Below are 13,059 nucleotides of genomic sequence, written 5' to 3'. Positions count from 1 at the left end.
CAACTTAAGATAAAGCAATCCCCTTCTGCATTGCCTGCACAGCAGCTCACTGATGCTTTTGTATTGCAAATGTTGTGCTGTATAAATGTTGTTTATGTAAATATTTTCCGCCTAAAACTCCTCCTTCATGCTAATATAACAAACACAATTAATCTAAAACCTTCCCTGATTAATAGAGACTCTTATTCTATTAGAAGTGAATCTGTTGAGACAAGCATGGCCAAAACCCCTCTAATGTGGTAGAAAAATCGCCAGAAGAAAAGCTAACCTCTTTTATGCCAAAGTAATTCTAAACTAGTGTGCTAATTATATGTAATTAATCTACATTATTTTTCACAGTACTGTCTGAAACAGCATTAATCTAAGCAGGACACTTCTGTTGTTGTCTCAAGAGTGATACGTGGCCCTTAATTGTCATCTGGCAAAGAACGCCATTTGCCCATTTAGACACTAAAACCACTTGACCCCGCTCTGAAAGCAGTCTCACTGATCCAGCAAGTGGCCACACCAACTGCCTTAAAAGCATGAGGAGAGCAATGAGGTCTGTCACAAGCAGCCTGAAAGGCTGTTCTAAAAAAGCAATTATCTGTGTAATTATTCCACTGCTGGATCAATGCAGGAGGCAGAAGCCACATTAAAATTAAATCACTTGATTCACATGATTTCATACATTGCTCAATATCTAATGTAGTGTCAGAACCGAAGACCAACAAAACAAAGGTGTCCCTAAGTTAGTAGGATGCACCTGAAGCTGTGCTGTGCTATAAAACAGTCTCTCTTCTTCTTCAGAATATTTGGGGCAGAAGGACTATTTGTAAGAGTTAACTTTTATATACAGCTCTCCTCTTCTAAGGTCTCTTAACATTTTCAGTTCTCTGAAATACATCAGCACAGAGGCACGGTGCCACTGTTACGTGTCATCTAGGAGCCAAACTGAAGCTAGCTGTAGACAAATCCAGAAGTAGCACAGAGGGGCAAATGAGGAGTTTCATTTGCTGAATCTGCTCAGAGAAGTCATGGGGTTTGTCCTTGCCGGGAGGACTGCAATAGCTCGGTCTCATGTGGCCTCAGGGCTTGGCTCTTGGAAATGTGTGGCTGAGGAAGGCTCATCAGTAGCCAGCTCACTCTCCTGCATGTACTCCTCAAAGCTCCAGAAAAGGAACACTAGCAACATATTACTTCTTAGGGTTTCTGCAGCTCTGAAATCCCTCTGAACCTCATAATATGACTCAATGTCTTATTTCCCTGGGCTGTCTTATCTCTAGGCTAGGATCTAATGGATGGAAGTGCCCTGCTAGGAACTGGAAGTAGCCTTAGTGCGTGGTACCCTGTGAGAGGTGCTGTTTACAGGCCATTTAGGATGTTTGAGAGTGATGTTACATGTGTGACTGTCTTACTTTAAGAACTATAATATTCCAATCTCCATTCTCTTCTAACATCAGCAGACAGCATGATTTGCTGAATCTTATGTGCTGTGCTGGTAGAAAGCACAAAGTTAAGGGCTGGATTTTTACCTCTTAATCCAATTATCATATACAGAACCTTCTGTGGAGATAGTGACTTAATACTGAAATGGCAGGAGTTTCATAGTAGCTTTCAATCATATATCCAGAATTCAGTATTTCAGTAATGACACAAGGCAATCATTCAAACTTGCATCAGTGAGTGCTGTGCAGGAAGTTCACATGAATTACAGAAACCACTGACTGTTAACAAACAACTTCCCAAGTCTGGTCAAAATATTCTCACTGTTTTCTGCTGGTGTCATTAAAGGCCTTCCCCTCTTCCCCCACCCCAAAGAGAGGAACTTCAGGGAAAATTCTTTCTTGAAAAGGACAACGAATGCCCGCCTACTTTTAAACACTGCCACTTTTTTTTTTTTTGAGTATAGCTCTGCTGTGTACTATGACGTACAAAAAAAAAAATCACTGTTTTGTTAATTGTAAATTACAGTAAAAGCAATTAAGTCATCTCTGCATGACCTATAAAAAAGACTAGGCATAAATGAAGAGCCTGTATGTGAACATTTCCAGCTTCTGAGCTCTTTGAATTTTGCATCCAAATTTTGCAGCCTGGGCTTCTCTCCAAGTTTGACAAATGTTAATTAAAAAAAAAAAAAAAGAGAGAATTAGTGTGATGCTGTTTCTTTTCACGCTGGCGCTCAGCCCACTCCCTGAATGCCAATGCTGCGGTGTGCCTCCACCAGGCAGCCGCACGTGGCTGCGCACACGCAGTGCGCGTACTGCCTGCGTTGGGCCGAAACCAGCATCAGACTCCAGCAGCATAACAACGTGCCTGTGAATACCCTGTCCCAGTTCCCGCAGCATCACCGCTTTCCACTTTCTCACTGATGTATTAGTGCTTTAGGAAATGGCTGGGTGTTTTCTGACAAAGGCTTGAAATAAAACTTGGGGAAAGCCTTGCCTATGACATCAGCGCCCCTGAGCTAAAGTAAACAGAGGATATGAGCACCAGCTTTCCTGTGTGTATACCAGTCATAGGTGGGGAGTTTCCAAAGAAGTGATTGCAAAAGTTATTTTTGTCAGCCATTTCCTCCTCTCGATGTATTTCTCCCTTTCAGCAGACACGATTACCAGGGCTTTCTCAGATATTAGCTAATACTTAGCTATTGCTCCAGGGCTTGGTGTTGCTGGAAACGTCTGTCCTTCAGCCTCCTAGTATCAGCCCTACCATTTTGCAGACAATTATTCCCAGGCAACGCTGGTATGAGCAGGGTTGAGAGCTTTTTTATTGAGAGCAAATAAGAATCTGAATAATGCTAGTCTTTCACCTACTGGCTAGTTTTACTCTGTTTTCATTCCTGGTCTTAAGTAACTAAGAGTGGTTGTGTCTCAGTACTCCATCCCCGAAGTGGCTGAGACATGCCAGTCACATGTCCTAGCTACCTATTGTAAAAGTCACCAAAGACGAATATTTTAAGGTCAGAAGTACAGAATAATTATTTCTAATAATATTCCTCTTGATGACTCACTAATTGCAATTGTTCGTTCAAAATATTTTCCTGTTTCTGTGGCTGTCAAAGGATGGCAATGACATCTTAGCATTATTCAGTAGTAACATGAAGAATTAAACCATGGATTGTAGGCATTCCCTGGACCAAAAGTTTCCCATCCCTCCTCTATATTTAGGGCTGACGTTTCTCACTCTATCTTGAGAGGGGGGCTCTTGTAAGGTTTTCGGGAGCTCTCTCTATCCTTCTCTCATCATTGCTGGTCCGCGAGCATTTTACCTCCTTTCAAAGAGTTTGTTTGGGAAAGAATACAAGCCAGCAGTCAGACCAAGGGAGACCAGCCGTTTGTGAAATTTTGCCGGAAACCAGTGCCAAAAAATGGTGCAGAAGGTTTCAAGAGGTTTGACAACATCCGTTGATCGTTGTTTCCTTTGTTACAGGGAGTGCACAAGTTCCCAGTATGATGGCAGGCCCTTTCTGCCCAGTTTGATAAAAGCCATCAAACAACAGTAAAAACAGTGAAAACTCTGTAATTTTAAAAGTGTGATTCATTAATTTTGTACTAATCTGTCTAGCAGCCATTTCATTACAGCCTTCTGTAGAGTGCCCATATTATAAGCTCAAGTAAAACATACTTGGAGATTTTCGTCATCTTCAGCTGTATCATACTGGCAATAAAGAACAAAAAATATTGTTCTGAGAAGGCTTTTGTTCCTGGGGCAGAAAGGTTAACTCTAGGTGTGGCAGGTTTGGAGAGGTTTTTTTGCTCTAAGTACTCCAGTACTCTGACATTTCTGTTTGAATAAGAATGTACTTAATACTATGTTTGGGTTTGTGAGATCCCTATTGAAGAACAGAAGTGCAGGTAATTGCGTTGGAGAACATAAACAATTGAAAGTCAGTTACATTTTCTCTCAGTTGTGAACAGGATTGATACACAGGTAACGAATTCAAACAGATAGAATGAAAAAGCTTCCTTTAAAAACCTCTTCCATATTATCTTTGCTTAAATACAGAAAACATGCCTTCACTTAGTTGTATTCCCTTCATTGCTTCTAGTTTGTCCTCATCCCTCTCAAGTGCACAGCTTATTCCTCTGTGATGATGTTTCCCTCCAAATACTTGAAAGTCTGACAGCATGACCTAAATATAAATGATGCCATCAGTCTGTCTGAGCTTCTGCTGACCTGGATGGGAACTAGCTGGTGTGTCTCTGCAGAGTGCCACGTGTGAGCAGCCGCTGCCGGGAGGCCTGCTGACATGTGGATGTCAAGAGCAGATCAGAAGCAGGAAGCTGTCCCCACCTATCCTGTCGTATAAACCTTAGCTTCTCTACAGAGCATTTAAGTAAACCCTGCAGGAGGCTGTAGAAGGCCAGGCAGACTGAATTTGCTATTACAGCTACCTACAGGAGGATGGTGAGCACCATGGTGCTTGTCACCCTTCTGCTAAAAGCAGCGAATCAAAACTCAGCTCTAATCAGGGGGAGGAGAAAGTGGTGATGAAGCCAGGTGGCAACTGCTGTGCCCAGAATGAATCAAACAAAAAAAGACAGAAACTAAAACATACAAGTGGCTCCCAAATTCTAGTCTTATCCTGGTAGACTTGGTCTCTTGGCTCATTCTTGGGATCAGGCTAAATGTTCTTCTGAGTCAGGATTAGCTTTCCTACCTCATCTGTTTCTTTCAGATCTTCCCGACCTACTCTCTTCATACGCTGTCACCTTTATGCCTAAAGCTTTAGAACTCTGGATGGATCTGCTTATCTCTTTGTCTGGAGGAGACACATCTTTGTGTGCAGCTTTCAAAACCCCTTATATTTCAACCATCTGCTTCTGCAAAGAAACTTCCTTCTTATCTGCATCTTGAAGAGCTGTATTGCCACCCAAAGTTTCAAAGCATTTTAACTTGACCTGTATCAGCATGAGGTTTGGCTAGGAGAAGGGAACCTTTCATTTGTGAAAAAAGGATGTTCTGTCCAGGGGTGAAAGAAAAGGAGAAAGCGAGAACATACAGCCACAGGATGTAGCCTTTAGAAAGATATAATATTCCCTGTAGGACCCAGATTTTTATCCCGTGGCCACATATTGTGAGGTGTCTCTGAACACCCGAATTTGCTGCTCCTGATTTTAGCAGAGTGACCTCAACATAAGGCTTCAAGAATATAGCAATGCACAGGACCCATAGCATACAGAAAGATCTCTCACTGCGCAACAGAAAACTAAGTCTGCATCTGAGAAGAAACGCGGCATTTATTTTTTAGTTACTCAGAATACAAAATACCAGTTTATCAGAGTGAGGGACCTTCTGAGAAGCAGAATATCGAGCTTTGCTGTGATGTGGAAAATGCAACAGTAAAGGGCTATGAAGTCTTCTTATGACACTCCGTTTTATATTTCGTCCCAGAGAAGCTGATACCTCCTTTTCACGGCCTTAAGTGTGCTGGCTCCATTATACAGATCCTGATCTTTAAACCATGCTGTGGCAAATGTATCCTTTGTGGCACTTCTGTGATCGATTACGCTTTACTCAGTGCCATAATTGTTTACAGCACACCACACTCTTCCACTGGGTGAAAACACATTTATTACAGACAATGGTGCCAGTGCTGATCTGTTCTTATTGGCCATTTGAAAACAAAAGCCAGACAAAAAGGCGTCTGTTTGCAGTGGCTGGTCAGGTTAGTACTGGAAGTCACTTCTTGGTGCTTTTCACCCTGTGTTGGAATACAGCTGCCAGGGCTCAGGGTCCCCTTTCATTCAGGACTGCCTCCCTAGAAGAAGTGTCGTGGTGGACTTGGTTTGGGGCTAATTCTAGCACTGACCTCGCCATTCACAAGCTGTGCAGGCAAGTTTTCACACTGAGTCATTAGAGCTCTACAAATGGTTTATACAGTTAAAACAGCCAAAAGTGTGAAAATGAGTCATATTTTTCAAGTGACAATTGCTATTTTGAGTGACTGTTTTGCATTACACTTAACCAGGACACCCAGGAACAAACCAACAGTGTTTAAGCTTTCCTGCTGATCTCTGTTCCCACCACATAGAATCATAGAATGGTTTAGGTTGAAAGGGACCTGGAAGATCATCAAGTTCCAACCCCTCTGCCATGGGCCGGGACAGCTCCCACTAGACTAGGTTGCCCAAAGCCCCATCCAGCCTGGCCTTGAACACCTCCAGGAATGTGGCAGCCACAGCTTCTCTGGGCAACCTGGGTCAGCGTCTCACAGCCCTCAGAGTGAAAAATTTCTTCCTAATATCTAATCTAAATCTACCCTCTTCCAGTCTGAAGCCACCTCCCCTTGTAAAAAGTCCTTCCCCAGCTTTCTTGTAGGCCCCCTTCAGATACTGGAAAGCTGCAATAAGGTCTCCCTGAAGCCTTCTCTTCTCCAGGCTGAACAACCCCAACTCTCTCAGCCTGTCTTCATAGGAGATGTGCTCCAGCCCTCTGATCATCTTTGTGGTGCTCCTCCGAACCCACTCCAACAGGTCCTTGTCCTTCTTACATTGGGGGCCCCGGAGCTGGACGCTAGCTATGGCAGTTGTATAGAATCATAGAATCATAGAATCAGTGAGGTTGGAAGGGACCTTTAAGATCATCAAGTCCAACCATTAACCTACCCTGATAAAAACACCACCACTCCTAAACCATGTCCCTAAGCACCTCATCTACCCTTTTCTTAAACACCTCCATGGATGGTGAATCCACCACCTCTCTGGGCAGCTTATTCCAATGTTTAATAACCCTTTCAGTGAAAAAATGCTTCCTAATATCCAATCTAAACCTGCCCTGACATAACTTGAACCTGTTTCCTCTTGTCCTATCACTTGTCACCAGGGAGAAGAGGTCAGCTCCCATCTCTCTAAAACCTCCTTTCAGGTAGTTGTAGAGGGTGATAAGGTCTCCCCTCAGCCTCCTCTTCTCCAGGCTAAACAACCCCAGATCCCTCAGTCGTTCCTCATAAGGTTTGTCCTCCAGACCCTTCACCAGCTTTGTAGCCCTTCTCTGGACACGCTCCAACACCTCAATGTCCTTCTTGTAGTGAGGGGCCCAAAACTGAACACAGTACTCGAGGTGAGGCCTCACCAGTGCCGAGTACAGGGGGATGATTACTTCCCTAGTCCGGCTCACCACACTGTTCCTGATGCAGGCCAGGATGGTGTTGGCCTTCTTGGCTGCCTGGGCACACTGCTGGCTCATGCTCAGCCGGCTGTCCCCAGGTCCTTTTCTGCCAGGCAGCTTTCGAGCCAGATTTGAGTATCACTCAAATCATTGAGCCACACATTGCTCTTCCGCAGAAATTATATTCTGGGCGTATACTCCTGTCAGGAGGAAGTGACTGTGGGTTTCTATGAAAAGTTGCTTCATGCAAAGAAGGTCATTGCCCTTTGTGGCCAGCCTGAATCACAGACTGCATACCCAGTGCCTTGGAGAGAGCTGAAAATGGAACCGAGAGGCTATAAGCATCTGCAGCAGTACCAGCGTGCAGAGTGAAGGAGGCAAGGTTAAGGACATGGTAACTGTGATCACTCTCATGGAGGACAGACTTGAAGGACAAAAGCTGGTGAACATGAGGAAACAATTGGATGTGCCCATGCAAAGAATCCCAGAAAAGAAACTGGAAGGCTGCAGCATGGGAAAAGTCGTCAGTAGCTGGAGGAGGCTGTTTCTGCGATGTGAAGGGGCAGAAGGCAGCTGCAATTGCAGAGGAAGCCAGCAAGGAAACAAAAGCACTGGAGCAAGTGTATTTGCTGTGAGAGCAAACAGCAAGAGAAAAGTGGAGTTGATAGGAAAAACGAGCAGCTCGCTTGAAGGAAGAGGGGAAAAAGAGGCATCGAGGGCAGGCAGAACAGACGGGTATGAAATTGGAGTTCACTACAGCCTTAACATAAGCTAAGGTAAGTCAGAGTACATTCCCCCAGCATATGTGCACACACAAACACCCCAAACAAGCAAACAAACGTTATGTTTACCAGAACTACCTTTGATGTCCAGAAGCCACAAGGAGAAATCAAAGGCAATCGGGAGAGGTGAAAAAACAGGGGGAAGTCAAAAGGTTAGGTGAGGACAGAGGCAAAGGGACTTCAGAAACAGATACACAAGCAAAGGAAATTGTAACGGAAGGAGAAGGAGGGGGGGGAAGGCAGAGCCCAGTATGCTGAATGTGCTGGAATAATGCTGGTTTTTGCATAGACCTCCTTTGTTAGTAGCTCTTCCAGTTTGGGTCTCTGAATAGCTGGAGCTGCTCCAGCTGTTATGCAGGGAGATCTTACATTATCTGCTGCGGCCACAAAGAAACAGTTAAGCACAGTGTAAAGTGCTGCAAGAGTACAAGCAAGACCCTACTTGTAATACCTACAAGTCAATAAAATTGTCATTGTTTGTCTACTAACTTGAGGGGAAAGGGTAACAAAATTCTTACAGTAACCCTTTCCAGGGCACTTGCCTTTTTTTTTTTTTTTCCCCCCTCTTTGGAGATGAACTGCATTTATCCGCTGTTATTCAGTAGATAAACAGGATTTCATTCTTGAATGTTCTATGTCCAGTATAATTTATACAAGCAATAGGGAAATTTCAAACAAAACTAAACTAAAGCCACTTTACAGTTTTTTTCAGTTCACCAGTGGTAACTCCGGTGGAGTTCCTGTTGAATACTTCCTTTTTTTTTTTCCTGTTCAAATTTGATGTCAAATGGCAGAACCCACAATTATCTCTTCAGGGAGGTTTAAAGGCAGTTATATTTAAATAAAATTTAGTTGGAAAAACATCCATTGAAGACCTGCTCCTTGAGGAGAGCCATAAGCTAAATTTAAAGTTGCCTCACCTAATTCAGAAAATAACTTCTTCCTCGTTTCTTCTCTGTCCCTACTCCAAAGTGAAGACTTCTGATGACAAGCTGGTTGAAAACACTCCTGAGTAACCAAATTCAGGTGGAAAAATGCCCACATGGTGAGGCCAAAATGCTTTACTTGAAACAAGCCAGTTGCAGAGCTCAAGCTAGGTTTGGCTGGAGTGCTGCCTGCGTCCCTGGCACCCTGCCCCACAGCCACAGACCGACCGTATGTCTCCATGCCCTGCGCCTGCGCCAGTCTGCCCGGGAAGGCTCCTGGCTCTACAGAGATCCACCGAGATGGAGAAGGCAATGCCTGGTAGAGTGCCTACACTGGCTCTGAAAGCCTCGTAAGCCCCAGCTTTAACAGCCGCTAGGCTGATGGGAGTCTGTCCAGAGGTGCAGCGCTCTGCTGGCAGTCACAGTAGGAAAAAAAAACCATACAGCCCTGGGACTTCAGCGTTAGCGCTGGCTTAAGGTGATCTAACAAGAAGCTGCTGTGGGTAGGTTCAGTTGCCCGTTTCGTTTCCTCATCTGCACCCTTCTGCCACTTTCCCTGCACGAGTGGCCAGTGTGAAGCGGTGTGATGAGCTGGAACACCTCACAGATCAGCCTGAAAACTAATCCTGTAGGAGCCCCCTCTGCCTGCCTGCCCCACACAGTCGGCTCAGCGGCCCCTGGGGAAGGCACAGAATGGGAAACAGAGGAAAGGAAGGCATGGGGGAGTCTTTTGTTGGCAAACCACAGTTAAACCAGCTTCAGCTAGTGGTCTAGCTGCAGCCTACAAGGCCAGAGTCTGTGATTCCCCATTAGCCATTAATGGCTCCTACCGATACTGAAGCGTTTCACCAAGCAGGCAGGCCAACGGGTACATAATGACTAAAACCAAACTACTCTGCTAATTATTCCAGTACTTAGTGTTTCTCACATTTGAATTTGATCTTGAGAAGTCCTGTCAGAGAAACAATTAAATGATCCCACCTCCACCTCACAAAAGCTTTTAATTTCAAGAGAGAATAGATTCCTTGCCCCCTGCTCCCCTCTGGACTCTCCTGAATCCAATTTCAAAAAAGACCTTCATGGCTAAATTAAATATTGGACAAGAGAATGGCAGAATGCCAGCCACTTTATCTCATAACATTAGAATAATAAAGATCTCATATAATGTTATTACCCTTTTATACTCATTTTGGCCTTTTCCCTGTTGTCTCAGAACATCTCCTTTGTCATTCATTGATTTTATTCTTACTAATAGCATTACCCTGAAACACAGGCTAGACTGAGGCTCATGCACATAACCATACAAGACGACAGAGCAATCACATTCACCCACGGTGCTTTTCAGTGTAATATCTGTTGTCTTCAGTGGAAGTTGCACCTCCTCTCTCACTTCATTGTGGGCTCTAAAATACGCAGAAACTGGGAGCTCGGGGAATCTGAGCTAAAAAAGACTGCAGGCTGAGGAAGCGGGAAAATAAGAACTACCATATACGTCTGCCCTCTTCCCCAGGCATCCGCATCTGGGCACTGTCATTGCAGGACATGGGGCTAAACTGCTCTTAGGGCAGAGCCAGCACCGCCAGTTTCAGGTACTATGCAGCAGCTGAATTTGGCTCTGGGAAGCGGTAAGAGTTAAAACCTGAATCTCATGGAATTTTTGCCATCGACTGAAGTTTTGTGATTAGTAAACTACATACCATCACAAATCATATTGCGCATTCACTGGGGAAACATTGCTTAATTGGTTCCGTTTTCCTTTTCAAGCAGCTTTATGCGCTATTCATAACGTTGTATAGAAACAGCATACATGACATTACATGCACATAAAAATTCCTCTAAAAAAAGTAAACACTTGCTAATCTTATGGGGACATTGTGCTAAAAGTGGTGTATCCATCAAAAGAAAACCAAATTCCATTTCATGCAAGCTCATCAAGAAAACATACACAATATGCAACCATTTCACAGCTGCCAAAAGAGATCAGTCTAATTTGGTTTTTTAGCTAGAAGGGGAAATCTAACCAGGAAAAGCTGTTGGGAGCCAAGACAACTATTAAAATAAATTAAAAAAAAAAAAAAAAAAGAAAAGTAGAAACCATCCACAGTTTCATCCAAAGGCAGAAGGGTTTGTCAGCAAAATGCATGCACTGGGCCAAGTGAAATAGTGGTGACATTAACAAGGCATGTCAATTACTGAATTTGTTGGAAGGTTGTTTGTAATCCTGGGAACTAGAGCTCCAGAAAACATTTTGTGCAGTTCTGTTTCTGGTATTCCTCTCTCCTTATCTCTCCCATCCTCCCCCCTCTCCATCCCCTTCTCAGCCCTCCCCCATACAACAACTGTTTGCATGCTAACAATATTTCTCTTTGTGCCTATGCAAATACCATTAGATCCAAGCATATCTCACAGAATTTGAGGCTCTCATCTGTTCACACATACTGGGTAGTCAACAACTTCCACAGGACAACCATTCTCCTCACCCAGCTTTCATTTTCTTAAAATATCTCAGGACTGGTTATGAATTGTTTAAACATTTTAAATTAGTACCAAGAGAAGCCCTCCCACTCACCTCCCTGACCACCCCCAACCCACGTGCCATCAGAAACCCATTCAGCCTGCAGAGAGGCCAGATGTTAAAAATCATCTGGAAAAAATGTGTATTTGGTCTGTGAGCAAGGTGGCTGCATTATCCTACCCCGCTGGAGAACAAGAGCTGCTAAACCAAGAGGGAGGGAGGACATGGGCTGCAGGGTCCTTGCCCGGGCTCCTCTGGGAAGCAGAGCGAAGAGGGCGCAGGCTTCTCCCGGGGACAGCAGATGAGCTGTCACAGGAAAAGTGGCTCCAGGAGACTTCGTCCCTCAGACATACACCTAGGAATCAAAACTTTTCCGCTCTCTGGAAGAGGGCAATTAATGACTTCCTCCAGGAGTAAGCAATCCATGTCCAGCTTTGCATCCCAATGCAAGTAGCCCTTATAGACACTATGGGGACATGCTTACATTCTTCTGTGTCGGCGGTGCAGTCACTCTTCAGGCCCATGTGTCTTACAGACACTTAATTAACCTCTTGGGACCTCGATCGCTGCCTCCGAACTGGGTGATATGTCCCTACCTAGGTATTCCTCAGATAAAAGAAGTGATATTATTATAATTACTACAGTACCATCCTGCTGCAAATGGGACTGCTTGGGCTTGGTTACCTACTACGGATTTAATCCGTGAGCCTAACAGTCTTCTCTCTGTGTTTTCACAGCCCGGATCTTCAGAGGAAGGCCTATTGTTCCCAACTAGGATGATAAATGGGTTTTAGCTTTATTTTCTCAGAGGCAAGCTTATATGATTGTGCCGTCTCTCATCTGTCTATGCCGATAAGTTTTTAACTGCCACAGCCAATTATAATTATTTCCAAAGAAAAAATTCGCTAGAGGCAGATATCTCCATGATAATTATATTTCTGTGGACTTTGTGAAAGACAGCAGCAGACTGGGTTGGGGCTAGGGAGGAGCAGGGAGAGGACAGAGAGCAAGACTGCACCGAGAGCATGCCATGTCAAGGAAATCTGGGAGGCCTCAGCTGATCCTCAGCCCATCCTGGCCGAAGGCGGCCAGCTGATCCGCAGGCACCGGAGAGTCTGCCAGCATGGATGTCTCTCCAAACGGCTCAGAAGACGTACCGCCTCTTGCCCGCGGGTATTATTTCACAGGGGACATCACTGCGGCTGCAGCTGCCACGGTGCAGAGGGGGAGCAGGCACAGACCTTCTTTCTGCCGACTGTGGTGTAGGCAAAAGATTTTGCTGTTTTGATGCAGGCAGTGGCACTAGTTTGCCCTGGGCCTGTACTTGCAGGTCACAAAACTTGGATGGTGGCCAGGCTGGGCTGGTAGGTGCCCGCAGGGAGGGGGCATTGGCTAAGTGCAAGAATAAGCGCTATGCTGTAACTAACGCAACATAGTAGGTGCGTTGCTAACAAATACTTGCAACGTGGGGGACGACATGTTCTCTGAGCTCAGAGACCTGCCGATACACTAATGAGAGCTGCTGAGGCCAGGCTGGTAACCGCATCTAGGTGACTCAGCCAAGAGATTTGAAGGTAGGTAGAGGCCAATTCTCTCTGACATCAAAAGGAATTCTGACTTACACTGCATGGGAAGTCATGTCTTTAAACAGCTTTAAAGCTATGAACCTTTCTTCTTCAATATTTTAGAACTGGCCCTCTCTCTGAGTGTATCTCAACTGAAATGAGAGGTTTCTAGGACTGCC

This window comes from Vanellus vanellus, assembly GCF_965231255.1.
Source record: "Vanellus vanellus genome assembly, chromosome: 1".
Classification (NCBI taxonomy): domain Eukaryota; kingdom Metazoa; phylum Chordata; class Aves; order Charadriiformes; family Charadriidae; genus Vanellus; species Vanellus vanellus.
Note: the sequence above shows the minus strand (reverse complement) of the source record.